A 26,123-nucleotide genomic window follows, 5' to 3' on the forward strand; every position below is an offset into this window, starting at 1 on the left:
CAGTGATAGGATTGGTGAGTTTCGGTGAGCAAATGCAGTCCCTTTGAAGTCATATTGCATGGTACCCATTTCATGGGTCACAACTCTCCAGGTTTAAGGGATTCCTCCTTCAGCTAAAACATGCATGTGAACCCAGAGTATGATCCACCATGTGATCGGGAAACGTGTTCAAATGTGTCTCAGTTTAAGTCCCCTGGTACTCGGGTGCAACATTCCAGACGCTTTACTAACACTCTCCCCACTTGGAGAGTCAGTGCCTTTAACGTCGTGTTTGGCCCAGTTTGCAATTTCTGCGGGAAATGAACAGAATAGGGAGAACCAATTAGAGACTAGCTGGAGGTGTCTGGACGGGCAAATTTAACTCTCATTTCCCACCAGGAAGAGGAATTAACCAAAGGCTCAGCTTGCCGTGCCGGAACCACACTAGGGCCTGAATCAATCTTGCGGTGTTGCGGCCAGCTCACAAGAAAGCGAGTTGAAGAAAGGAGCTCAGCGGCACTGTCATTCACAAACCTGCAGAGTTATAAATGACAGCTATCATCCAAAAATATATTGAAGTAAGGCTGCCAAGAGCACTTGAAAGCGGGGCAGAATTGCAGGAAACCGATTTCAGGAGGTAGACTGGAATTGCATGAAAAGCATAGGAAAAGAGGCAGAACGTCCACAATGATGCACTTGGCCAAAAAGGGCGTATGCGTTTTTTCCTGAATATATTCAGGAAAAAACGCATACGCCCTTTTTGGCCAACCAAGCAAGCTTGCAAAGGAAATCTGCACTACAATGAAGTCTCACTGCCTCCGGGCAAAAGGGCCATCTGAAAAAAGTGTAAAATCCAGAAAGGCAGGACGGTCCATGGAGAACTGGGAGCCTTGTTATGCTGATGGGCGGGATGTAAATTGCCAACAGCCACTCTGGAGAAGTGTATGGTGTTTCCTGAAACATCTAAAAAACAAAGCAAGAGAGCCTAGGGCACTTCCACTTATGCTCCTATAGCTTAGGGAAATTCAAATCAAAAAGACACAGCCACCCCAAAATTTGGGACGGCTCTGTTTACAAGATCCTCGTTTATGGTACAAGTTCAATATCACAGAAAGCGAAAAATGAATAAAGAATTTGTGGTACTTACGTACAATGCAATATCACTCAGCAATGAAATCTATGTCATCAGGCCCGTAGCAGCATAATGAGTGGATTCAGGTACGATGATTCTAAGTGAAATATGACACACAGAAAAAGAAATATCATAAGGTATCACTAATGCACGGAATGTAAACTTGGCTACACAGGAACTGAATTACAAAACAGAACAGGGTCTCAAATGTAGAAAACCAACTTATGCTTGCTTAAGGGAAAGGTGAGTTGGGGTGCTGCATAAAAACAGAGATTGAAATTAGCACAGATACCGTTCCATAAGCCAAATATGTAATAGACAAGAGCTACTACTTGCTCAACGAAGTGGACTCAACACCCCATATTAAACGCCTAAGAATACACCTCACTAGTAAGAATCTTAAAACCTATGGATTTACATGTCTCTGAAAGAGAATCAAGCGTGTGTACAGCAGCATAAATGCAGCAGTGACAGGATTGGTGAGGTTCGGTGAGCAAATGCAGACCCTTGAAGTCATATAGCATGGTACCCATTCCATGGGTCTCAACTCTCCAGGTTTAAGGGATTCTTCCTTCAGCTAAAACATGCATGTGGAACCCAGAGTATGATCCACCGTGTGATCGGGAAACGTGTTCAAATATGTCTCAGTTTAAGTCCCCTGGTACTCGGGTGCAACATTCCAGACGCTTTACTAACACTCTCCCCACTTGGAGAGTCAGTGCCTTTAAACTCCTGTTTGGCCCAGTTTGCAATTTCTGCGGGAAATGAACAGGAATAGGGAGAACCAATGAGAGACTAGCTGGAGGTGTCTGGACGGGCAAATTTAACTCTCATTTCCCACCAGGAAGAGGAATTAACCAAAGGCTCAGCTTGCCGTGCCGGAACAACACTAGGGCCTGAAGCAATATTGCGGTGTTGCGGCCAGCTCACAGGAAAGCGAATTGAACAAAGGAGCTCAGGGGCACTGTCATTCACAAACCTGCAGAGTTATAAATGACAGCTATCGTCCAAAAATATATTGAAGTAAGGCTGCCAAGAGCACTTGAAAGTGGGGCAGAATTGCAGGAAACCGATTTCAGGAGGTAGACTGGAATTGCATGAAAAGCATAGGAAAAGAGGCAGAACGTCCACAATGATGCACTTGGCCAAAAAGGGCGTATGCGTTTTTTCCTGAATATATTCAGGAAAAAACGCATACGCCCTTTTTGGCCAACCAAGCAAGCTTGCAAAGGAAATCTGCACTACAATGAAGTCTCACTGCCCCCTGGGCAAAAGGGCCATCTGAAAAAAGTGTAAAATCCAGAAAGGCAGGACAGGCCATGGAGAACTGGGAGCCTTGTTATGCTGATGGGCGGGATGTAAATTGCCAACAGCCACTCTGGAGAAGTGTATGGTGTTTCCTGAAACATGTAAAAAACAAAGCAACAGAGCCTAGGGCACTTCCACTTATGCTCCTATAGCTTAGGGAAATTCAAATCAAAAAGTCACAGCCACCCCAAAGTTTGGGACGGCTCTGTTTACAAGAACCTCGTTTATGGTACAAGTTCAATATCACAGAAAGCCAAAAATGAATAAAGAATTTGTGGTACTTACGTACAATGTAATATCACTCAGCAATGAAATCTATGTCATCAGGCCCGTAGCAGCATAATGAGTGGACTCAGGTACGATGATTCTAAGAGAAATAGGTCACACAGAAAAAGAAAAATCATAAGTTATCACTAATATACGGAATGTAAACTTGGCTACCCAGGAACTGAATTACAAAACAGAACAGGGTCTCAAATGTAGAAAACCAACTTATGCTTGCTTAAGGGGAAAGGTGAGTTAGGGTGCTTCATAAAACCAGAGATTGAAATTAGTACAGATACCGTTCAATAAGCCAAATATGTAATAGACAAGAGCTACTCCTTGCTCAACGAAGTGGACTCAACACCCCATATTAAACGCCTAAGGATATACCTGACTAGTAAGAATCTTAAAACCTATGGATTTACATGTCTCCGAAAGAGAATCAAGCGTGTGTACAGCAGCATAAACGCAGCAGTGATAGGATTGGTGAGTTTCGGTGAGGAAATGCAGAGCCTTTGAAGTCATATTGCATGGTACCCATTCCATGGGTCTCAACTCTCCAGGTTTAAGGGATTCTTCCTTCAGCTAAAACATGCATATGGAACCCAGAGTATGATCCACCGTGTGATCGGGAAACGTGTTCAAATGTGTCTCAGTTTTCGTCCCCTGGTACTCGGGTGCAACATTCCAGACGCTTTACTAACACTCTCCCCACTTGGAGAGTCAGTGCCTTTAACCTCCTGTTTGGCCCAGCTTGCAATTTCTGCGGGAAATGAACAGGAATAGGGAGAACCAATGAGAGACTAGCTGGAGGTGTCTGGACGGGCAAATTTAACTCTCATTTCCCACCAGGAAGAGGAATTAACCAAAGGCTCAGCTTGCCGTGCCAGAACCACACTAGGGCCTGAAGCAATCCTGCGGTGTTGCGGCCAGCTCACAATAAAGAGAGTTGAAGAAAGGAGCTCAGGGGCACTGTCATTCACAAACCTGCAGAGTTATAAATGACAGCTATCGTCCAAAAATATATTGAAGTAAGGCTGCCAAGAGCACTTGAAAGCGGGGCAGAATTGCAGGACACCGATTTCAGGAGGTAGACTGGAATTGCATGAAAAGCAGAGGAAAAGAGGCAGAACGTCCACAATGATGCACTTGGCCAAAAAGGGCGTTTGCGTTTTTTCCTGACTATATTCAGGAAAAAACGCATACGCCATTTTTGGCCAACCAAGCAAGCTTGCAAAGGAAATCTGCACTACAATGAAGTCTCACTGCCCCCTGGGCAAAAGGGCCATCTGAAAAAAGTGTAAAATCCAGAAAGGCAGGACAGGCCATGGAGAACTGGGAGCCTTGTTATGCTGATGGGCGGGATGTAAATTGCCAACAGCCACTCTGGAGAAGTGTATGGTGTTTCCTGAAACATGTAAAAAACAAAGCAACAGAGCCTAGGGCACTTCCACTTATGCTCCTATAGCTTAGGGAAATTCAAATCAAAAAGTCACAGCCACCCCAAAGTTTGGGACGGCTCTGTTTACAAGAACCTCGTTTATGGTACAAGTTCAATATCACAGAAAGCCAAAAATGAATAAAGAATTTGTGGTACTTACGTACAATGCAATATCACTCAGCAATGAAATCTATGTCATCAGGCCCGTAGCAGCATAATGAGTGGACTCAGGTACGATGATTCTAAGAGAAATAGGTCACACAGAAAAAGAAAAATCATAAGTTATCACTAATATACGGAATGTAAACTTGGCTACCCAGGAACTGAATTACAAAACAGAACAGGGTCTCAAATGTAGAAAACCAACTTATGCTTGCTTAAGGGGAAAGGTGAGTTAGGGTGCTTCATAAAACCAGAGATTGAAATTAGTACAGATACCGTTCAATAAGCCAAATATGTAATAGACAAGAGCTACTCCTTGCTCAACGAAGTGGACTCAACACCCCATATTAAACGCCTAAGAATATACCTGACTAGTAAGAATCTTAAAACCTATGGATTTACATGTCTCCGAAAGAGAATCAAGCGTGTGTACAGCAGCATAAACGCAGCAGTGATAGGATTGGTGAGTTTCGGTGAGGAAATGCAGACCCTTTGAAGTCATATTGCATGGTACCCATTCCATGGGTCTCAACTCTCCAGGTTTAAGGGATTCTTCCTTCAGCTAAAACATGCATATGGAACCCAGAGTATGATCCACCGTGTGATCGGGAAACGTGTTCAAATGTGTCTCAGTTTTCGTCCCCTGGTACTCGGGTGCAACATTCCAGACGCTTTACTAACACTCTCCCCACTTGGAGAGTCACTGCCTTTAACGTCGTGTTTGGCCCAGTTTGCAATTTCTGCGGAAAATGAACAGGAATAGGGAGAACCAATGAGAGACTAGCTGGAGGTGTCTGGACGTGCAAATTTAACTCTCATTTCCCACCAGGAAGAGGAATTAACCAAAGGCTCAGCTTGCCGTGCCGGAACCACACTAGGGCCTGAAGCAATCCTGCGGTGTTGCGGCCAGCTCACAAGAAAGCGAGTTGAACAAAGGAGCTCAGGGGCACTGCCATTCACAAACCTGCAGAGTTATAAATGACAGCTATCGTCCAAAAATATATTGAAGTAAGGCTGCCAACAGCACTTGAAAGCGGGGCAGAATTGCAGGACACCGATTTCAGGAGGTAGACTGGAATTGCATGAAAAGCATAGGAAAAGAGGCAGAACGTCCACAATGATGCACTTGGCCAAAAAGGGCGTATGCGTTTTTTCCTGAATATATTCAGGAAAAAACGCATACGCCCTTTTTGGCCAACCAAGCAAGCTTGCAAAGGAAATCTGCACTACAATGAAATCTCACTGCCCCACGGGCAAAAGGGCCATCTGAAAAAAGTGTAAAATCCAGAAAGGCAGGACAGGCCATGGAGAACTGGGAGCCTTGTTATGCTGATGGGCGGGATGTAAATTGCCAACAGCCACTCTGGAAAAGTGTATGGTGTTTCCTGAAACATGTAAAAAACAAAGCAACAGAGCCTAGGGCACTTCCACTTATGGTCCTATAGCTTAGGGAAATTCAAATCAAAAAGTCACAGCCACCCCAAAGTTTGGGACGGCTCTGTTTACAAGATCCTCGTTTATGGTACAAGTTCAATATCACAGAAAGCGAAAAATGAATAAAGAATTTGTGGTATTTACGTACAATGCAATATCACTCAGCAATGAAATCTATGTCAACAGGCCCGTAGCAGCATAATGAGTGGACTCAGGTACGATGATTCTAAGTGAAATAAGTCACACAGAAAAAGAAACATCATAAGATATCACTAATACACGGAATGTAAACTTGGCTACCCAGGAACTGAATTACAAAACAGAACAGGGTCTCAAATGTAGAAAACCAACTTATGCTTGCTTAAGGGAAAGGTGAGTTGGGGTGCTGCATAAAACCAGAGATTGAAATTAGCACAGATACCGTTCCATAAGCCAAATATGTAATAGACAAGAGCTACTCCTTGCTCAACGAAGTGGACTCAACACCCCATATTAAACGCCTAAGAATATACCTGACTAGTAAGAATCTTAAAACCTATGGATTTACATGTCTCCGAAACAGAATCAAGCGTGTGTACAGCAGCATAAACGCAGCAGTGATAGGATTGGTGAGTTTCGGTGAGGAAATGCAGACCCTTTGAAGTCATATTGCATGGTACCCATTCCATGGGTCTCAACTCTCCAGGTTTAAGGGATTCTTCCTTCAGCTAAAACATGCATATGGAACCCAGAGTATGATCCACCGTGTGATCGGGAAACGTGTTCAAATGTGTCTCAGTTTTCGTCCCCTGGTACTCGGGTGCAACATTCCAGACGCTTTACTAACACTCTCCCCACTTGGAGAGTCAGTGCCTTTAACGTCGTGTTTGGACCAGTTTGCAATTTCTTCGGAAAATGAACAGGAATAGGGAGAACCAATGAGAGACTAGCTGGAGGTGTCTGGACGGGCAAATTTAACTCTCATTTCCCACCAGGAAGAGGAATTAACCAAAGGCTCAGCTTGCCGTGCCGGAACCACACTAGGGCCTGAAGCAATCCTGCGGTGTTGCGGCCAGCTCACAAGAAAGCGAGTTGAACAAAGGATCTCAGGGGCACTGTCATTCACAAACCTGCAGAGTTATAAATGACAGCTATCGTCCAAAAATATATTGAAGTAAGGCTGCCAAGAGCACTTGAAAGCGGGGCAGAATTGCAGGACACCGATTTCAGGAGGTAGACTGGAATTGCATGAAAAGCATAGGAAAAGAGGCAGAACGTCCACAATGATGCACTTGGCCAAAAAGGGCGTATGCGTTTTTTCCTGAATATATTCAGGAAAAAACGCATACGCCCTTTTTGGCCAACCAAGCAAGCTTGCAAAGGAAATCTGCACTACAATGAAGTCTCACTGCCCCCGGGGCAAAAGGGCCATCTGAAAAAAGTGTAAAATCCAGAAAGGCAGGACAGGCCATGGAGAACTGGGAGCCTTGTTATGCTGATGGGCGGGATGTCAATTGCCAACAGCCACTCTGGAGAAGTGTATGGTGTTTCCTGAAACATCTAAAAAACAAAGCAACAGAGCCTAGGGCACTTCCACTTATGCTCCTATAGCTTAGGGAAATTAAAATAAAAAAGACACAGCCACCCCAAAGTTTGGGACGGCTCTGTTTACAAGAACCTCGTTTATGGTACAAGTTCAATATCACAGAAAGCGAAAAATGAATAAAGAATTTGTGGTACTTACGTACAATGCAATATCACTCAGCAATGAAATCTATGTCATCAGGCCCGTAGCAGCATAATGAGTGGACTCAGGTACGATGATTCTAAGAGAAATAAGTCACACAGAAAAAGAAATATCATAAGGTATCACTAATACACGGAATGTAAACTTGGCTACCCAGGAACTGAATTTCAAAACAGAACAGGGTCTCACATGTAGAAAACCAACTTATGATTGCTTAAGGGAAAGGTGAGTTGGGGTGCTGCATAAAACCAGAGATTGAAATTAGCACAGATACCGTTCCATAAGCCAAATATGTAACAGACAAGAGCTACTCCTTGCTCAACGAAGTGGACTCAACACCCCTTATTAAACGCCTAAGAATATAACTGACTAGTAAGAATCTTAAAACCTATGGATTTATATGTCTTCGAAAAGGAATCAAGCATGTGTACAGCAGCATAAACGCAGCAGTGATAGGATTGGTGAGTTTCGGTGAGGAAATGCAGACCCTTTGAAGTCATATAGCATGGTACCCATTCCATGGGTCTCAACTCTCAAGCTTTAAGGGATTCTTCCTTCAGCTAAAACATGCATGTGGAACCCAGAGTATGATCCACCGTGTGATCGGGAAACGTGTTCAAATGTGTCTCAGTTTTCGTCCCCTGGTACTCGGGTGCAACATTCCAGACGCTTTACTAACACTCTCCCCACTTGGAGAGTCAGTGCCTTTAACGTCGTGTTTGGACCAGTTTGCAATTTCTGCGGAAAATGAACAGGAATAGGGAGAACCAATGAGAGACTAGCTGGAGGTGTCTGGACGTGCAAATTTAACTCTCATTTCCCACCAGGAAGAGGAATTAACCAAAGGCTCACCTTGCCGTGCCGGAACCACACTAGGGCCTGAATCAATGTTGCGGTGTTGCGGCCAGCTCACAAGAAAGCGAGTTGAACAAAGGAGCTAAGGGGCACTGTCATTCACACACCTGCAGAGTTATAAATGACAGCTATCGTCCAAAAATATATTGAAGTAAGGCTGCCAAGAGCACTTGAAAGCGGGGCAGAATTGCAGGAAACCAATTTCAGGAGGTAGACTGGAATTGCATGAAAAGCATAGGAAAAGAGGCAGAACGTCCACAATGATGCACTTGGCCAAAAAGGGCTTATGCGTTTTTTCCTGAATATATTCAGGAAAAAACGAATACGCCATTTTTGGCCAACCAAGCAAGCTTGCAAAGGAAATCTGCACTACAATGAAGTCTCACTGACCCCCGGGCAAAAGGGCCATCTGAAAAAAGTGTAAAATCCAGAAAGGCAGGACAGGCCATGGAGAACTGGGAGCCTTGTTATGCTGATGGGCGGCATGTAAATTGCCAACAGCCACTCTGGAGAAGTGTATTGTGTTTCCTGACACATGTAAAAAACAAAGCAACAGAGCCTAGGGCACTTCCACTTATGGTCCTATAGCTTAGAGAAATTCAAATCAAAAAGTCACAGCCACCCCAAAGTTTGGGACGGCTCTGTTTACAAGATCCTCGTTTATGGTACAAGTTCAATATCACATAAAGCGAAAAATGAATAAAGAATTTGTGGTATTTACGTACAATGCAATATCACTCAGCAATGAAATCTATGTCAACAGGCCCGTAGCAGCATAATGAGTGGATTCAGGTACGATGATTCTAAGTGAAATATGTCACACAGAAAAAGAAATATCATAAGGTATCACTAATACACGGAATGTAAACTTGGCTACCCAGGAACTGAATTACAAAACAGAACAGGGTCTCAAATGTAGAAAACCAACTTATGCTTGCTTAAGGGAAAGGTGAGTTGGGGTGCTGCATAAAACCAGAGATTGAAATTAGCACAGATACCATTCCATAAGCCAAATATGTAATAGACAAGAGCTACTCCTTCCTCAACGAAGTGGACTCAACACCCCATATTAAACGCCTAAGAATATACCTGACTAGTAAGAATCTTAAAACCTATGGATTTACATGTCTCCGAAAAGTTATCAAGCGTGTGTACAGCAGCATAAACGCAGCAGTGATAGGATTGGTGAGTTTCGGTGAGCAAATGCAGACCCTTTGAAGTCATATTGCATGGTACCCATTTCATGGGTCACAACTCTCCAGGTTTAAGGGATTCCTCCTTCAGCTGAAACATGCATGTGGAACCCAGAGTATGATCCACCGTGTGATCGGGAAACGTGTTCAAATGTGTCTCAGTTTTCGTCCCCTGGTACTCGGGTGCAACATTCCAGACGCTTTACTAACACTCTCCCCACTTGGAGAGTCAGTGCCTTTAACCTCCTGTTTGGCCCAGTTTGCAATTTCTGCGGGAAATGAACAGGAATAGGGAGAACCAATGAGAGACTAGCTGGAGGTGTCTGGTCGGGCAAATTTAACTCTCATTTCCCACCAGGAAGAGAAATTAACCAAAGGCTCAGCTTGCCGTGCCGGAACCACACTAGGGCCTGAAGCAATCCTGCGGTGTTGCGGCCAGCTCACAATAAAGAGAGTTGAAGAAAGGATCTCAGGGGCACTGTCATTCACAAACATGCAGAGTTATAAATGACAGCTATCGTCCAAAAATATATTGAAGTAAGGCTGCCAAGAGCACTTGTAAGCGGGGAAGAATTGCAGGAAACCGATTTCAGGAGGTAGACTGTAATTGCATGAAAAGCATAGGAAAAGAGGCAGAACGTCCACAATGATGCACTTGGCCAAAAAGGGCGTATGCGTTTTTTCCTGAATATATTCAGGAAAAAACGCATACGCCCTTTTTGGCCAAACAAGCAAGCTTGCAAAGGAAATCTGCACTACAATGAAGTCTCACTGCCCCACTGGCAAAAGGGGCATCTGAAAAAAGTGTAAAATCCAGAAAGGCAGGACAGGCCATGGAGAACTGGGAGCCTTGTTATGCTGATGGGCGGGATGTAAATTGCCAACAGCCACTCTGGAGAAGTGTATGGTGTTTCCTGAAACATCTAAACAACAAAGCAACAGAGCCTAGGGCACTTCCACTTATGCTCCTATAGCTTAGGGAAATTAAAATCAAAAAGACACAGCCACCCCAAAATTTGGGACGGCTCTGTTTACAAGAACCTCGTTTATGGTACAAGTTCATTATCACAGAAAGCGAAAAATGAATAAAGAATTTGTGGTACTTACGTACAATGCAATATCACTCAGCAATGAAATCTATGTCATCAGTCCCGTAGCAGCATATTGAGTGGATTCAGGTACGATGATTCTAAGTGAAATAAGTCACACAGAAAATGAAATATCATAAGGTATCACTAATACACGGAATGTAAACTTGGCTACACAGGAACTGAATTACAAAACAGAACAGGGTCTCAAATGTAGAAAACCAACTTATGCTTGCTTAAGGGAAAGGTGAGTTGGGGTGCTGCATAAAACCAGAGATTGAAATTAGCACAGATACCGTTCCATAAGCCAAATATGTAATAGACAAGAGCTACTCCTTGCTCAACGAAGTGGACTCAACACCCCATATTAAACGCCTAAGAATATACCTGACTAGTAAGAATCTTAAAACCTATGGATTTACATGTCTCCAAAAAGTTATCAAGCGAGTGTACAGCAGCATAAACGCAGCAGTGATAGGATTGGTGAGTTTCGGTGAGCAAATGCAGACCCTTTGAAGTCATATTGCATGGTACCCATTCCATGGGTCACAACTCTCCAGGTTTAAGGGATTCCTCCTTCAGCTAAAACATGCATGTGGAACCCAGAGTATGATCCACCGTGTGATCGGGAAACGTGTTCAAATATGTCTCAGTTTTCGTCCCCTGGTACTCGGGTGCAACATTCCAGACGCTTTACTAACACTCTCCCCACTTGGAGAGTCAGTGCCTTTAACCTCCTGTTTGGCCCAGTTTGCAATTTCTGCGGGAAATGAACAGGAATAGGGAGAACCAATGAGAGACTAGCTGGAGGTGTCTGGACGGGCAAATTTAACTCTCATTTCCCACCAGGAAGAGAAATTAACCAAAGGCTCAGCTTGCCGTGCCGGAACCACACTAGGGCCTGAAGCAATCCTGCGGTGTTGCGGCCAGCTCACAATAAAGAGAGTTGAAGAAAGGATCTCAGGGGCACTGTCATTCACAAACATGCAGAGTTATAAATGACAGCTATCATCCAAAAATATATTGAAGTAAGGCTGCCAAGAGCACTTGTAAGCGGGGCAGAATTGCAGGAAACCGATTTCAGGAGGTAGACTGTAATTGCATGAAAAGCATAGGAAAAGAGGCAGAACGTCCACAATGATGCACTTGGCCAAAAAGGGCGTATGCGTTTTTTCCTGAATATATTCAGGAAAAAACGCATACGCCCTTTTTGACCAACCAAGCAAGCTTGCAAAGAAATCTGCACTACAATGAAGTCTCACTGCCCCACTGGCAAAAGGGTCATCTGAAAAAAGTGTAAAATCCAGAAAGGCAGGACAGGCCATGGAGAACTGGTAGCCTTGTTATGCTGATGGGCGGAATGTAAATTGCCAACAGCCACTCTGGAGAAGTGTATGGTGTTTCCTGAAACATCTAAAAAACAAAGCAACAGAGCCTAGGGCACTTCCACTTATGCTCCTATAGCTTAGGGAAATTCAAATCAAAAAGACACAGCCACCCCAAAATTTGGGACGGCTCTGTTTACAAGATCCTCGTTTATGGTACAAGTTCAATATCACAGAAAGCGAAAAATGAATAAAGAATTTGTGGTATTTACGTACAATGCAATACAACTCAGCAATGAAATCTATGTCATCAGGCCCGTAGCACCATAATGAGTGGATTCAGATATGATGATTCTAAGAGAAATAAGTCACACAGAAAAAGAAACATCATAAGATATCACTAATACACGGAATGTAAACTTGGCTACCCAGGAACTGAATTACAAAACAGAACAGGGTCTCAAATGTAGAAAACCAACTTATGCTTGCTTAAGGGCAAAGGTGAGTTGGGGTGCTGCATAAACAAGAGATTGAAATTAGCACAGATACCGTTCCATAAGCCAAATATGTAATAGACAAGAGCTACTCCTTGCTCAACGAAGTGGACTCAACACCCCATATTAAACGCCTAAGAATATAGCTGACTAGTAAGAATCTTGAAACCTATGGATTTATATGTCTCTGAAAAGGAATCAAGCGTGTGTACAGCAGCATAAACGCAGCAGTGATAGCATTGGTGAGGTTCGGTGAGCAAATGCAGACCCTTTGAAATCATATTGCATGGTACCCATTCCATGGGTCTCAACTCTCCAGGTTTAAGGGATTCTTCCTTCAGCTAAAACATGTATGTGGAACCCAGAGTATGATCCACCGTGTGATCGGGAAACGTGTTCAAATGTGTCTCAGTTTTCGTCCCCTTGTACTCGGGTGCAACATTCCAGACGCTTTACTAACACTCTCCCCACTTAGAGAGTCAGTGCCTTTAACCTCCTGTTTGGCCCAGTTGACAATTTCTGCGTAAGATGAACAAGAATAGGGAGAACCAATGAGAGACTAGCTGGAGGTGTCTGGACGGGCAAATTTAACTCTCATTTCCCACCAGGAAGAGGAATTAACCAAAGGCTCAGCTTGCCATGCCGGAAACACACGAGGGCCTGTAGCAATCTTTCGGTGTTGCGGTCAGCTCACAAAAAAGCGAGTTGAAGAAAGGAGCTCAGCGGCACTGTCATTCACAAACCTGCAGAGTTATAAAAGACAGCTATCGTCCAAAAATATATTGAAGTAAGTTTGCCAAGAGGACTTGAAAGCGGGGCAGAATTGCAGGAAACCGATTTCAGGAGGTAGACTGGAATTGCATGAAAAGCATAGGAAAAGAGGCAGAACGTCCACAATGATGCACTTGGCCAAAAAGGGCGTATGCGTTTTTTCCTGAATATATTCAGGAAAAAACGCATACGCCCTTTTTGGCCAACCAAGCAAGCTTGCAAAGGAAATCTGTACTACAATGAAGTCTCACTGCCCCACGGGCAAAAGGGCCATCTGAAAAAGTGTAAAATCCAGAAAGGCAGGACAGACCATGGAGAACTGGGAGCCTTGTTTTGCTGATGGGAGGGATGTAAATTGCCAACAGCCACACTGGAGAAGTGTATGGTGTTTTCTGAAAGATCTAAAAAACAAAGCAACAGAGCCTAGGGCACTTCCACTTATGGTCCTATAGCTTAGGGAAATTAAAATCAAAAAGACAGAGCCACCCAAAAGTTTGGGACGGCTGTGTTTACAAGAACCTCGTTTATGGTACTAGTTGATTATCACAGAAAGAGAAAAATGAATAAAGAATTTCTGGTACTTACGTACAATGCAATATCACTCAGCAATGAAATCTATGTCATCAGGCCCGTAGCAGCATAATGAGTGGATTCAGGTACGATGATTCTAAGTGAAATATGTCACACAGAAAAAGAAATATCATAAGGTATCACTAATACACGGAATGTAAACTTGGCTACACAGGAACTGAATTACAAAACAGAACAGGTTCTCAAATGTAGAAAACAAACTTATGCTTGCTTAAGGGAAAGGTGAGTTGGGGTGCTGCATAAAACCAAAGATTGAAATTAGCACAGATAACATTCCATAAGCCAAATATGTAATAGACAAGAGCTACTCCTTGCTCAACGAAGTGGACTCAACACCCCATATTAAACGCCTAAGAATATACCTGACTAGTAAGAATCTTAAAACCTAAGGATTTACATGTCTCCGAAAGTGAATCAAGCGTGTGTACAGCAGCATAAACGCAGCAGTGATAGGATTGGTGAGGTTCGGTGAGCAAATGCAGACCCTTTGAAGTCATATTGCATGGTACCCATTCCATGGGTCTCAACTCTCCAGGTTTAAGGGATTCTTCCTTCAGCTAAAACATGTATGTGGAACCCAGAGTATGATCCACCGTGTGATCGGGAAACGTGTTCAAATGTGTCTCAGTAAGTCCCCTGGTACTCGGGTGCAACATTCCAGACGCTTTACTAACACTCTCCCCACTTGGAGAGTCAGTGCCTTTAACCTCCTGTTTGGCCCAGTTGGCAATTTCTGCGTAAGATGAACAGGAATAGGGAGAACCAATGAGAGACTAGCTGGAGGTGTCTGGACGGGCAAATTTAACTCTCATTTCCCACCAGGAAGAGGAATTAACCAAAGGCTCAGCTTGCCGTGCCGGAACCACACTAGGGCCTGAAGCAATCCTGCGGTGTTGCGGCCAGCTCACAATAAAGTGAGTTGAAGAAAGGAGCTCAGGGGCACTGTCATTCACAAACCTGCAGAGTTATAAATGACAGCTATCGTCCAAAAATATATTGAAGTAAGGCTGCCAAGAGGACTTGAAAGCGGGGCAAAATTGCAGGAAACCGATTTCAGGCGGTAGACAGGAATTGCATGAAAAGCATAGGAAAAGAGGCAGAACCTCCACAATGATGCACTTGGCCAAAAAGGGCGTATGCGTTTTTTCCTGAATATATTCAGGAAAAAACGCATACGCGCTTTTTGGCCAACCAAGCAAGCTTGCAAAGGAAATCTGCACTACAATGAAGTCTCACTGCCCCCCGGGCAAAAGGGCCATCTGAAAAAATGTAAAATCCAGAAAGGCAGGACAGGCCATGGAGAACTGGGAGCCTTGTTATGCTGATGGGCGGGATGTAAATTGCCAACAGCCACTCTGGAGAAGTGTATGGTGTTTCCTGAAACATCTAAAAAACAAAGCAACAGAGCCTAGGGCACTTCCACTTATGCTCCTATAGCTTAGGGAAATTCAAATCAAAAAGACACAGCCACCCAAAAGTTTGGGACGGCTCTGTTTACAAGATCCTCGTTTATGGTACAAGTTCAATATCAAAAAAAACGAAAAATGAATAAAGAATTTGTGGTACTTACGTACAATGCAATATCACTCAGCAATGAAATCTATGTCATCAGGCCCGTAGCAGCATAATGAGTGGATTCAGGTACGATGATTCTAAGTGAAATATGTCACACAGAAAAAGAAATATCATAAGGTATCACTAATACATGGAATGTAAACTTGGCTACACAGGAACTGAATTACAAAACAGAACAGGGTCTCAAATGTAGAAAACCAACTTATGCTTGCTTAAGGGAAAGGTGAGTTAGGGTGCTGCATAAAACCAGAGATTGAAATTAGCACAGATACCGTTCCATAAGCCAAATATGTAATAGACAAGAGCTACTCCTTGCTCAACGAAGTGGACTCAACACCCCATATTAAACGCCTAAGAATATACCTGACTGGTAAGAATCTTAAAACCTATGGATTTACATGTCTCTGAAAGAGAATCCAGCGTGTGTACAGCAGCATAAACTCAGCAGTGATAGGATTGGTGAGGTTCGGTGAGCAAATGCAGACCCTTTGAAGTCATATAGCATGGTACCCATTCCATGGGTCACAACTCTCCAGGTTTAAGGGATTCCTCCTTCAGCTAAAACATGCATGTGGAACCCAGAGTATGATCCACCGTGTGATCGGGAAACGTGTTCAAATGTGTCTCAGTTTTCGTCCCCTGGTACTCGGGTGCAACATTCCAGACGCTTTACTAACACTCTCCCCACTTGGAGAGTCAGTGCCTTTAACGTCCTGTTTGGCCCAGTTTACAATTTCTGCGGGAAATAAACAGGAATAGGGAGAACCAATGAGAGACTAGCTGGAGGTGTCTGGACGGGCAAATTTAACTCTCATTTCCCACCAGGAAGAGGAATTAACCAAAGGCTCAGCTTGCCGTGCCGGAACCACACTAGGGCCTGAAGCAATCCTGCGGTGTTGCGGCCAGCTCACAATAAAGAGAGTTGAAGAAAGGATCTCAGGGGCACTGTCATTCACAAACCTGCAGAGTTATAAATGACAGCTATCGTCCAAAAATATATTGAAGTAAGGCTGCCAAGAGCACTTGAAAGCGGGGCAGAATTGCAGGAAACCGATTTCAGGAGGTAGACTGGAATTGCATGAAAAGCATAGGAAAAGAGGCAGAACGTCCACAATGATGCACTTGGCCAAAAAGGGCGTATGCGTTTTTTCCTGAATATATTCAGGAAAAAACGCATACGCGCTTTTTGGCCAACCAAGCAAGCTTGCAAAGGAAATCTGCACTACAATGAAGTCTCACTGCCCCCCGGGCAAAAGGGCCATCTGAAAAAAGTGTAAAATCCAGAAAGGCAGGACAGGCCATGGAGAACTGGGAGCCTTGTTATGCTGATGGGCGGGATGTAAATTGCCAATAGCCACTCTGGAGAAGTGTATGGTGTTTCCTGAAACATCTAAAAAACAAAGCAACAGAGCCTAGGGCACTTCCACTTATGCTCCTATAGCGTAGGGAAATTCAAATCAAAAAGACACAGCCACCCAAAAGTTTGGGACGGCTCTGTTTACAAGAACCTCGTTTATGGTACAAGTTCAATATCACAGAAAGCGAAAAATGAATAAAGAATTTGTGGTACTTACGTACAATGCAATATCACTCAGCAATGAAATCTATGTCATCAGGCCCGTAGCAGCATAATGAGTGGATTCAGGTACGATGATTCTAAGTGAAATATGTCACACAGAAAAAGAAATATCATAAGGTATCACTAATACACGGAATGTAAACTTGGCTACACAGGAACTGAATTACAAAACAGAACAGGGTCTCAAATGTAGAAAACCAACTTATGCTTGCTTAAGGGAAAGGTGAGTTGGGGTGCTGCATAAAACCAGAGATTGAAATTAGCACAGATACCGTTCCATAAGCCAAATATGTAATAGACAAGAGCTACTCCTTGCTCAACGAAGTGGACTCAACACCCCATATTAAACGCCTAAGAATATACCTGACTGGTAAGAATCTTAAAACCTATGGATTTACATGTCTCTGAAAGAGAATCCAGCGTGTGTACAGCAGCATAAACTCAGCAGTGATAGGATTGGTGAGGTTCGGTGAGCAAATGCAGACCCTTTGAAGTCATATAGCATGGTACCCATTCCATGGGTCACAACTCTCCAGGTTTAAGGGATTCCTCCTTCAGCTAAAACATGCATGTGGAACCCAGAGTATGATCCACCGTGTGATCGGGAAACGTGTTCAAATGTGTCTCAGTTTTCGTCCCCTGGTACTCGGGTGCAACATTCCAGACGCTTTACTAACACTCTCCCACTTGGAGAGTCAGTGCCTTTAACGTCTTGTTTGGCCCAGTTTGCAATTTCTGCGGGAAATGAACAGGAATAGGGAGAACCAATGAGAGACTAGCTGGAGGTGTCTGGACGGGCAAATTTAATTCTCATTTCCCACCAGGAAGAGGAATTAACCAAAGGCTCAGCTTGCCGTGCCGGAACCACACTAGGGCCTGAAGCAATCCTGCGGTGTTGCAGCCAGCTCACAATAAAGAGAGTTGAAGAAAGGATCTCAGGGGCACTGTCATTCACAAACCTGCAGAGTTATAAATGACAGCTATCGTCTAAAAATATATTGAAGTAAGGCTGCCAAGAGCACTTGAAAGCGGGGCAGAATTGCAGGAAACCGATTTCAGGCGGTAGACTGGAATTGCATGAAAAGCATAGGAAAAGAGGCAGAACCTCCACAATGATGCACTTGGCCAAAAAGGGCGTATGCGTTTTTTCCTGAATATATTCAGGAAAAAACGCATACGCCCTTTTTGGCCAACCAAGCAAGCTTGCAAAGAAATCTGCACTAAAATGAAGTCTCACTGCCCCCCGGGCAAAAGGGCCATCTGAAAAATGTGTAAAATCCAGAAAGGCAGGACAGGCCATGGAGAACTGGGAGCCTTGTTATGCTGATGGGCGGGATGTAAATTGCCAACAGCCACTCTGGAGAAGTGTATGGTGTTTCCTGAAACATCTAAAAATCAAAGCAACAGAGCCTAGGGCACTTCTACTTATGCTCCTATAGCTTAGGGAAATTAAAATGAAAAAGACACAGCCACCCCAATGTTTGGGACGGCTCTGTTTACAAGAACCTCGTTTATGGTACAAGTTCAATATCACAGAAAGCGAAAAATGAATAAAGAATTTGTGGTACTTACGTACAATGCAATATCACTCAGCAATGAAATCTATGTCATCAGGCCCGTAGCAGCATAATGAGTGGATTCAGGTACGATGATTCTAAGTGAAATATGTCACACAGAAAAAGAAATATCATAAGGTATCACTAATACACGGAATGTAAACTTGGCTACACAGGAACTGAATTACAAAACAGGACAGGGTCTCAAATGTAGAAAACCAACTTATGCTTGCTTAAGGGAAAGGTGAGTTAGGGTGCTGCATAAAACCAGAGATTGAAATTAGCACAGATACCGTTCCATAAGCCAAATATGTAATAGACAAGAGCTACTCCTTGCTCAACGAAGTGGACTCAACACCCCATATTAAACGCCTAAGAATATACCTGACTGGTAAGAATCTTAAAACCTATGGATTTACATGTCTCTGAAAGAGAATCCAGCGTGTGTACAGCAGCATAAACTCAGCAGTGATAGGATTGGTGAGGTTCGGTGAGCAAATGCAGACCCTTTGAAGTCATATAGCATGGTACCCATTCCATGGGTCACAACTCTCCAGGTTTAAGGGATTCCTCCTTCAGCTAAAACATGCATGTGGAACCCAGAGTATGATCCACCGTGTGATCGGGAAACGTGTTCAAATGTGTCTCAGTTTTCGTCCCCTGGTACTCGGGTGCAACATTCCAGACGCTTTACTAACACTCTCCCCACTTGGAGAGTCAGTGCCTTTAACGTCCTGTTTGGCCCAGTTTGCAATTTCTGCGGGAAATGAACAGGAATAGGGAGAACCAATGAGAGACTAGCTGGAGGTGTCTGGACGGGCAAATTTAACTCTCATTTCCCACCAGGAAGAGGAATTAACCAAAGGCTCAGCTTGCCGTGCCGGAACCACACTAGGGCCTGAAGCAATCCTGCGGTGTTGCGGCCAGCTCACAATAAAGAGAGTTGAAGAAAGGATCTCAGGGGCACTGTCATTCACAAACCTGCAGAGTTATAAATGACAGCTATCGTCCAAAAATATATTGAAGTAAGGCTGCCAAGAGGACTTGAAAGCAGGGCAGAATTGCAGGAAACCGATTTCAGGCGGTAGACTGGAATTGCATGAAAAGCATAGGAAAAGAGGCAGAACCTCCACAATGATGCACTTGGCCAAAAAGGGCGTATGCGTTTTTTCCTGAATATATTCAGGAAAAAACGCATACGCGCTTTTTGGCCAACCAAGCAAGCTTGCAAAGGAAATCTGCACTACAATGAAGTCTCACTGCCCCCCCGGGCAAAAGGGCCATCTGAAAAAATGTAAAATCCAGAAAGGCAGGACAGGCCATGGAGAACTGGGAGCCTTGTTATGCTGATGGGCGGGATGTAAATTGCTAACAGCCACTCTGGAGAAGTGTATGGTGTTTCCTGAAACATCTAAAAAACAAAGCAACAGAGCCTAGGGCACTTCCACTTATGCTCCTATAGCTTAGGGAAATTCAAATCAAAAAGACACAGCCACCCAAAAGTTTGGGACGGCTCTGTTTACAAGATCCTCGTTTATGGTACAAGTTCAATATCAAAAAAAACGAAAAATGAATAAAGAATTTGTGGTACTTACGTACAATGCAATATCACTCAGCAATGAAATCTATGTCATCAGGCCCGTAGCAGCATAATGAGTGGATTCAGGTACGATGATTCTAAGTGAAATATGTCACACAGAAAAAGAAATATCATAAGGTATCACTAATACATGGAATGTAAACTTGGCTACACAGGAACTGAATTACAAAACAGAACAGGGTCTCAAATGTAGAAAACCAACTTATGCTTGCTTAAGGGAAAGGTGAGTTAGGGTGCTGCATAAAACCAGAGATTGAAATTAGCACAGATACCGTTCCATAAGCCAAATATGTAATAGACAAGAGCTACTCCTTGCTCAACGAAGTGGACTCAACACCCCATATTAAACGCCTAAGAATATACCTGACTGGTAAGAATCTTAAAACCTATGGATTTACATGTCTCTGAAAGAGAATCCAGCGTGTGTACAGCAGCATAAACTCAGCAGTGATAGGATTGGTGAGGTTCGGTGAGCAAATGCAGACCCTTTGAAGTCATATAGCATGGTACCCATTCCATGGGTCACAACTCTCCAGGTTTAAGGGATTCCTCCTTCAGCTAAAACATGCATGTGGAACCCAGAGTATGATCCACCGTGTGATCGGGAAACGTGTTCAAATGTGTCTCAGTTTTCGTCCCCTGGTACTCGGGTGCAACATTCCAGACGCTTTACTAACACTCTCCCCACTTGGAGAGTCAGTGCCTTTAACGTCCTGTTTGGCCCAGTTTGCAATTTCTGCGGGAAATGAACAGGAATAGGGAGAACCAATGAGAGACTAGCTGGAGGTGTCTGGACGGGCAAATTTAACTCTCATTTCCCACCAGGAAGAGGAATTAACCAAAGGCTCAGCTTGCCGTGCCGGAACCACACTAGGGCCTGAAGCAATCCTGTGGTGTTGCGGCCAGCTCACAATAAAGAGAGTTGAAGAAAGGATCTCAGGGGCACTGTCATTCACAAACCTGCAGAGTTATAAATGACAGCTATCGTCCAAAAATATATTGAAGTAAGGCTGCCAAGAGGACTTGAAAGCGGGGCAGAATTGCAGGAAACCGATTTCAGGAGGTAGACTGGAATTGCATGAAAAGCATAGGAAAAGAGGCAGAACCTCCACAATGATGCACTTGGCCAAAAAGGGCGTATGCGTTTTTTCCTGAATATATTCAGGAAAAAACGCATACGCCCTTTTTGGCCAACCAAGCAAGCTTGCAAAGGAAATCTGCACTACAATGAAGTCTCACTGCCCCCCGGGCAAAAGGGCCATCTGAAAAAATGTAAAATCCAGAAAGGCAGGACAGGCCATGGAGAACTGGGAGCCTTGTTATGCTGATGGGCGGGATGTAAATTGCCAACAGCCACTCTGGAGAAGTGTATGGTGTTTCCTGAAACATCTAAAAAACAAAGCAACAGAGCCTAGGGCACTTCCACTTATGCTCCTATAGCTTAGGGAAATTCAAATCAAAAAGACACAGCCACCCAAAAGTTTGGGACGGCTCTGTTTACAAGATCCTCGTTTATGGTACAAGTTCAATATCACAGAAAGCGAAAAATGAATAAAGAATTTGTGGTACTTACGTACAATGCTATATCACTCAGCAATGAAATCTATGTCATCAGGCCCGTAGCAGCATAATGAGTGGATTCGGGTACGATGATTCTAAGTGAAATATGTCACACAGAAAAAGAAATATCATAAGGTATCACTAATACACGGAATGTAAACTTGGCTACACAGGAACTGAATTACAAAACAGAACAGGGTCTCAAATGTAGAAAACCAACTTATGCTTGCTTAAGGGAAAGGTGAGTTAGGGTGCTGCATAAAACCAGAGATTGAAATTAGCACAGATACCGTTCCATAAGCCAAATATGTAATAGACAAGAGCTACTCCTTGCTCAACGAAGTGGACTCAACACCCCATATTAAACGCCTAAGAATATACCTGACTGGTAAGAATCTTAAAACCTATGGATTTACATGTCTCTGAAAGAGAATCCAGCGTGTGTACAGCAGCATAAACTCAGCAGTGATAGGATTGGTGAGGTTCGGTGAGCAAATGCAGACCCTTTGAAGTCATATAGCATGGTACCCATTCCATGGGTCACAACTCTCCAGGTTTAAGGGATTCCTCCTTCAGCTAAAACATGCATGTGGAACCCAGAGTATGATCCACCGTGTGATCGGGAAACGTGTTCAAATGTGTCTCAGTTTTCGTCCCCTGGTACTCGGGTGCAACATTCCAGACGCTTTACTAACACTCTCCCCACTTGGAGAGTCAGTGCCTTTAACGTCCTGTTTGGCCCAGTTTGCAATTTCTGTGGGAAATGAACAGGAATAGGGAGAACCAATGAGAGACTAGCTGGAGGTGTCTGGACGGGCAAATTTAACTCTCATTTCCCACCAGGAAGAGGAATTAACCAAAGGCTCAGCTTGCCGTGCCGGAACCACACTAGGGCCTGAAGCAACCCTGCGGTGTTGCAGCCAGCTCACAATAAAGAGAGTTGAAGAACGGATCTCAGGGGCACTGTCATTCACAAACCTGCAGAGTTATAAATGACAGCTATCGTCCAAAAATATATTGAAGTAAGGCTGCCAAGAGCACTTGAATGCGGGGCAGAATTGCAGGAAACCGATTTCAGGCGGTAGACTGGAATTGCATGAAAAGCATAGGAAAAGAGGCAGAACGTCCACAATCATGCACTTGGCAAAAAAGGGCCTATGCGTTTTTTCCTGAATATATTCACGAAAAAACGCATACGCCATTTTTGGCCAACCAAGCAAGCTTGCAAAGGAAATCTGCACTACAATGAAGTCTCACTGCCCCCCGGGCAAAAGGGCCATCTGAAAAAAGTGTAAAATCCAGAAAGGCAGGACAGGCCATGGAGAACTGGGAGCCTTGTTATGCTGATGGGCGGGATGTAAATTGCCAACAGCCACTCAGGAGAAGTGTATGGTGTTTCCTGAAACATCTAAACAACAAAGCAACAGAGCCTAGGGCACTTCCACTTATGCTCCTATAGCTTAGGGAAATTCAAATCAAAAAGACACAGCCACCCAAAAGTTTGGGACGGCTCTGTTTACAAGAACCTCGTTTATGGTACAAGTTCAATATCACAGAAAGCGAAAAATGAATAAAGAATTTGTGGTACTTACGTACAATGCAATATCACTCAGCAATGAAATCTATGTCATCAGGCCCGTAGCAGCATAATGAGTGGATTCAGGTACGATGATTCTAAGTGAAATATGTCACACAGAAAAAGAAATATCATAAGGTATCACTAATACACGGAATGTAAACTTGGCTACACAGGAACTGAATTACAAAACAGAACAGGGTCTCAAATGTAGAAAACCAACTTATGCTTGCTTAAGGGAAAGGTGAGTTGGGGTGCTGCATAAAACCAGAGATTGAAATTAGCACAGATACCGTTCCATAAGCCAAATATGTAATAGACAAGAGCTACTCCTTGCTCAACGAAGTGGACTCAACACCCCATATTAAACGCCTAAGAATATACCTGACTGGTAAGAATCTTAAAACCTATGGATTTACATGTCTCTGAAAGAGAATCCAGCGTGTGTACAGCAGCATAAACTCAGCAGTGATAGGATTGGTGAGGTTCGTTGAGCAAATGCAGACCCTTTGAAGTCATATAGCATGGTACCCATTCCATGGGTCACAACTCTCCAGGTTTAAGGGATTCCTCCTTCAGCTAAAACATGCATGTGGAACCCAGAGTATGATCCACCGTGTGATCGGGAAACGTGTTCAAATGTGTCTCAGTTTTCGTCCCCTGGTACTCGGGTGCAACATTCCAGACGCTTTACTAACACTCTCCCCACTTGGAGAGTCAGTGCCTTTAACCTCCTGTTTGGCCCAGTTTGCAATTTCTGCGGGAAATGAACAGGAATAGGGAGAACCAATGAGAGACTAGCTGGAGGTGTCTGGACGGGCAAATTTAACTCTCATTTCCCACCAGGAAGAGGAATTAACCAAAGGCTCAGCTTGCCGTGCCGGAACCACACTAGGGCCTGAAGCAATCCTGCGGTGTTGCAGCCAGCTCACAATAAAGAGAGTTGAAGAAAGGATCTCAGGGGCACTGTCATTCACAAACCTGCAGAGTTATAAATGACAGCTATCATCCAAAAATATATTGAAGTAAGGCTGCCAAGATCACTTGAAAGCGGGGCAGAATTGCAGGAAACCGATTTCAGGCGGTAGACTGGAATTGCATGAAAAGCATAGGAAAAGAGGCAGAACGTCCACAATGATGCACTTGGCCAAAAAGGGCGTATGCGTTTTTTCCTGAATATATTCAGGAAAAAACGCATACGCGCTTTTTGGCCAACCAAGCAAGCTTGCAAAGGAAATCTGCACTACAATGAAGTCTCACTGCCCCCCGGGCAAAAGGGCCATCTGAAAAAATGTAAAATCCAGAAAGGCAGGACAGGCCATGGAGAACTGGGAGCCTTGTTATGCTGATGGGCGGGATGTAAATTGCCAACAGCCACTCTGGAGAAGTGTATGGTGTTTCCTGAAACATCTAAAAAACAAAGCAACAGAGCCTAGGGCACTTCCACTTATGGTCCTATAGCTTAGGGAAATTCAAATCAAAAAGACACAGCCACCCCAAAGTTTGGGACGTCTCTGTTTACAAGAACCTCGTTTATGGTACAATTCATTATCACAGAAAGCGAAAAATGAATAAAGGATTTGTGGAACTTACGTACAATGCAATATCACTCAGCAATGAAATCTATGTCATCAGGCACGTAGCAGCATAATGAGTGGATTCAGGTACGATGATTCTAAGTGAAATAGGTCACACAGAAAAAGAAATATCATAAGGCATCACTAATACACGGAATGTTACTTGGCTCAACGAAGTGGACTCAACACCCCATATTAAACGCCTAAGAATATACCTGACTGGTAAGAATCTTAAAACCTATGGATTTACATGTCTCTGAAAGAGAATCCAGCGTGTGTACAGCAGCATAAACTCAGCAGTGATAGGATAGGTGAGGTTCGGTGAGCAAATGCAGACCCTTTGAAGTCATATAGCATGGTACCCATTCCATGGGTCACAACTCTCCAGGTTTAAGGGATTCCTCCTTCAGCTAAAACATGCATGTGGAACCCAGAGTATGATCCACCGTGTGATCGGGAAACGTGTTCAAATGTGTCTCAGTTTTCGTCCCCTGGTACTCGGGTGCAACATTCCAGACGCTTTACTAACACTCTCCCCACTTGGAGAGTCAGTGCCTTTAACGTCCTGTTTGGCCCAGTTTGCAATTTCTGCGGGAAATGAACAGGAATAGGGAGAACCAATGAGAGACTAGCTGGAGGTGTCTGGACGGGCAAATTTAACTCTCATTTCCCACCAGGAAGAGGAATTAACCAAAGGCTCAGCTTGCCGTGCCGGAACCACACTAGGGCCTGAAGCAATCCTGCGGTGTTGCGGCCAGCTCACAATAAAGAGAGTTGAAGAAAGGATCTCAGGGGCACTGTCATTCACAAACCTGCAGAGTTATAAATGACAGCTATCGTCCAAAAATATATTGAAGTAAGGCTGCCAAGAGGACTTGAAAGCGGGGCAAAATTGCAGGAAACCGATTTCAGGCGGTAGACTGGAATTGCATGAAAAGCATAGGAAAAGAGGCAGAACCTCCACAATGATGCACTTGGCCAAAAAGGGCGTATGCGTTTTTTCCTGAATATATTCAGGAAAAAACGCATACGCGCTTTTTGGCCAACCAAGCAAGCTTGCAAAGGAAATCTGCACTACAATGAAGTCTCACTGCCCCCCGGGCAAAAGGGCCATCTGAAAAAATGTAAAATCCAGAAAGGCAGGACAGGCCATGGAGAACTGGGAGCCTTGTTATGCTGATGGGCGGGATGTAAATTGCCAACAGCCACTCTGGAGAAGTGTATGGTGTTTCCTGAAACATCTAAAAAACAAAGCAACAGAGCCTAGGGCACTTCCACTTATGCTCCTATAGCTTAGGGAAATTCAAATCAAAAAGACACAGCCACCCAAAAGTTTG

The sequence above is a fragment of the Lagenorhynchus albirostris genome, chromosome 1, assembly GCF_949774975.1.
Source record: "Lagenorhynchus albirostris chromosome 1, mLagAlb1.1, whole genome shotgun sequence".
Taxonomy (NCBI): domain Eukaryota; kingdom Metazoa; phylum Chordata; class Mammalia; order Artiodactyla; family Delphinidae; genus Lagenorhynchus; species Lagenorhynchus albirostris.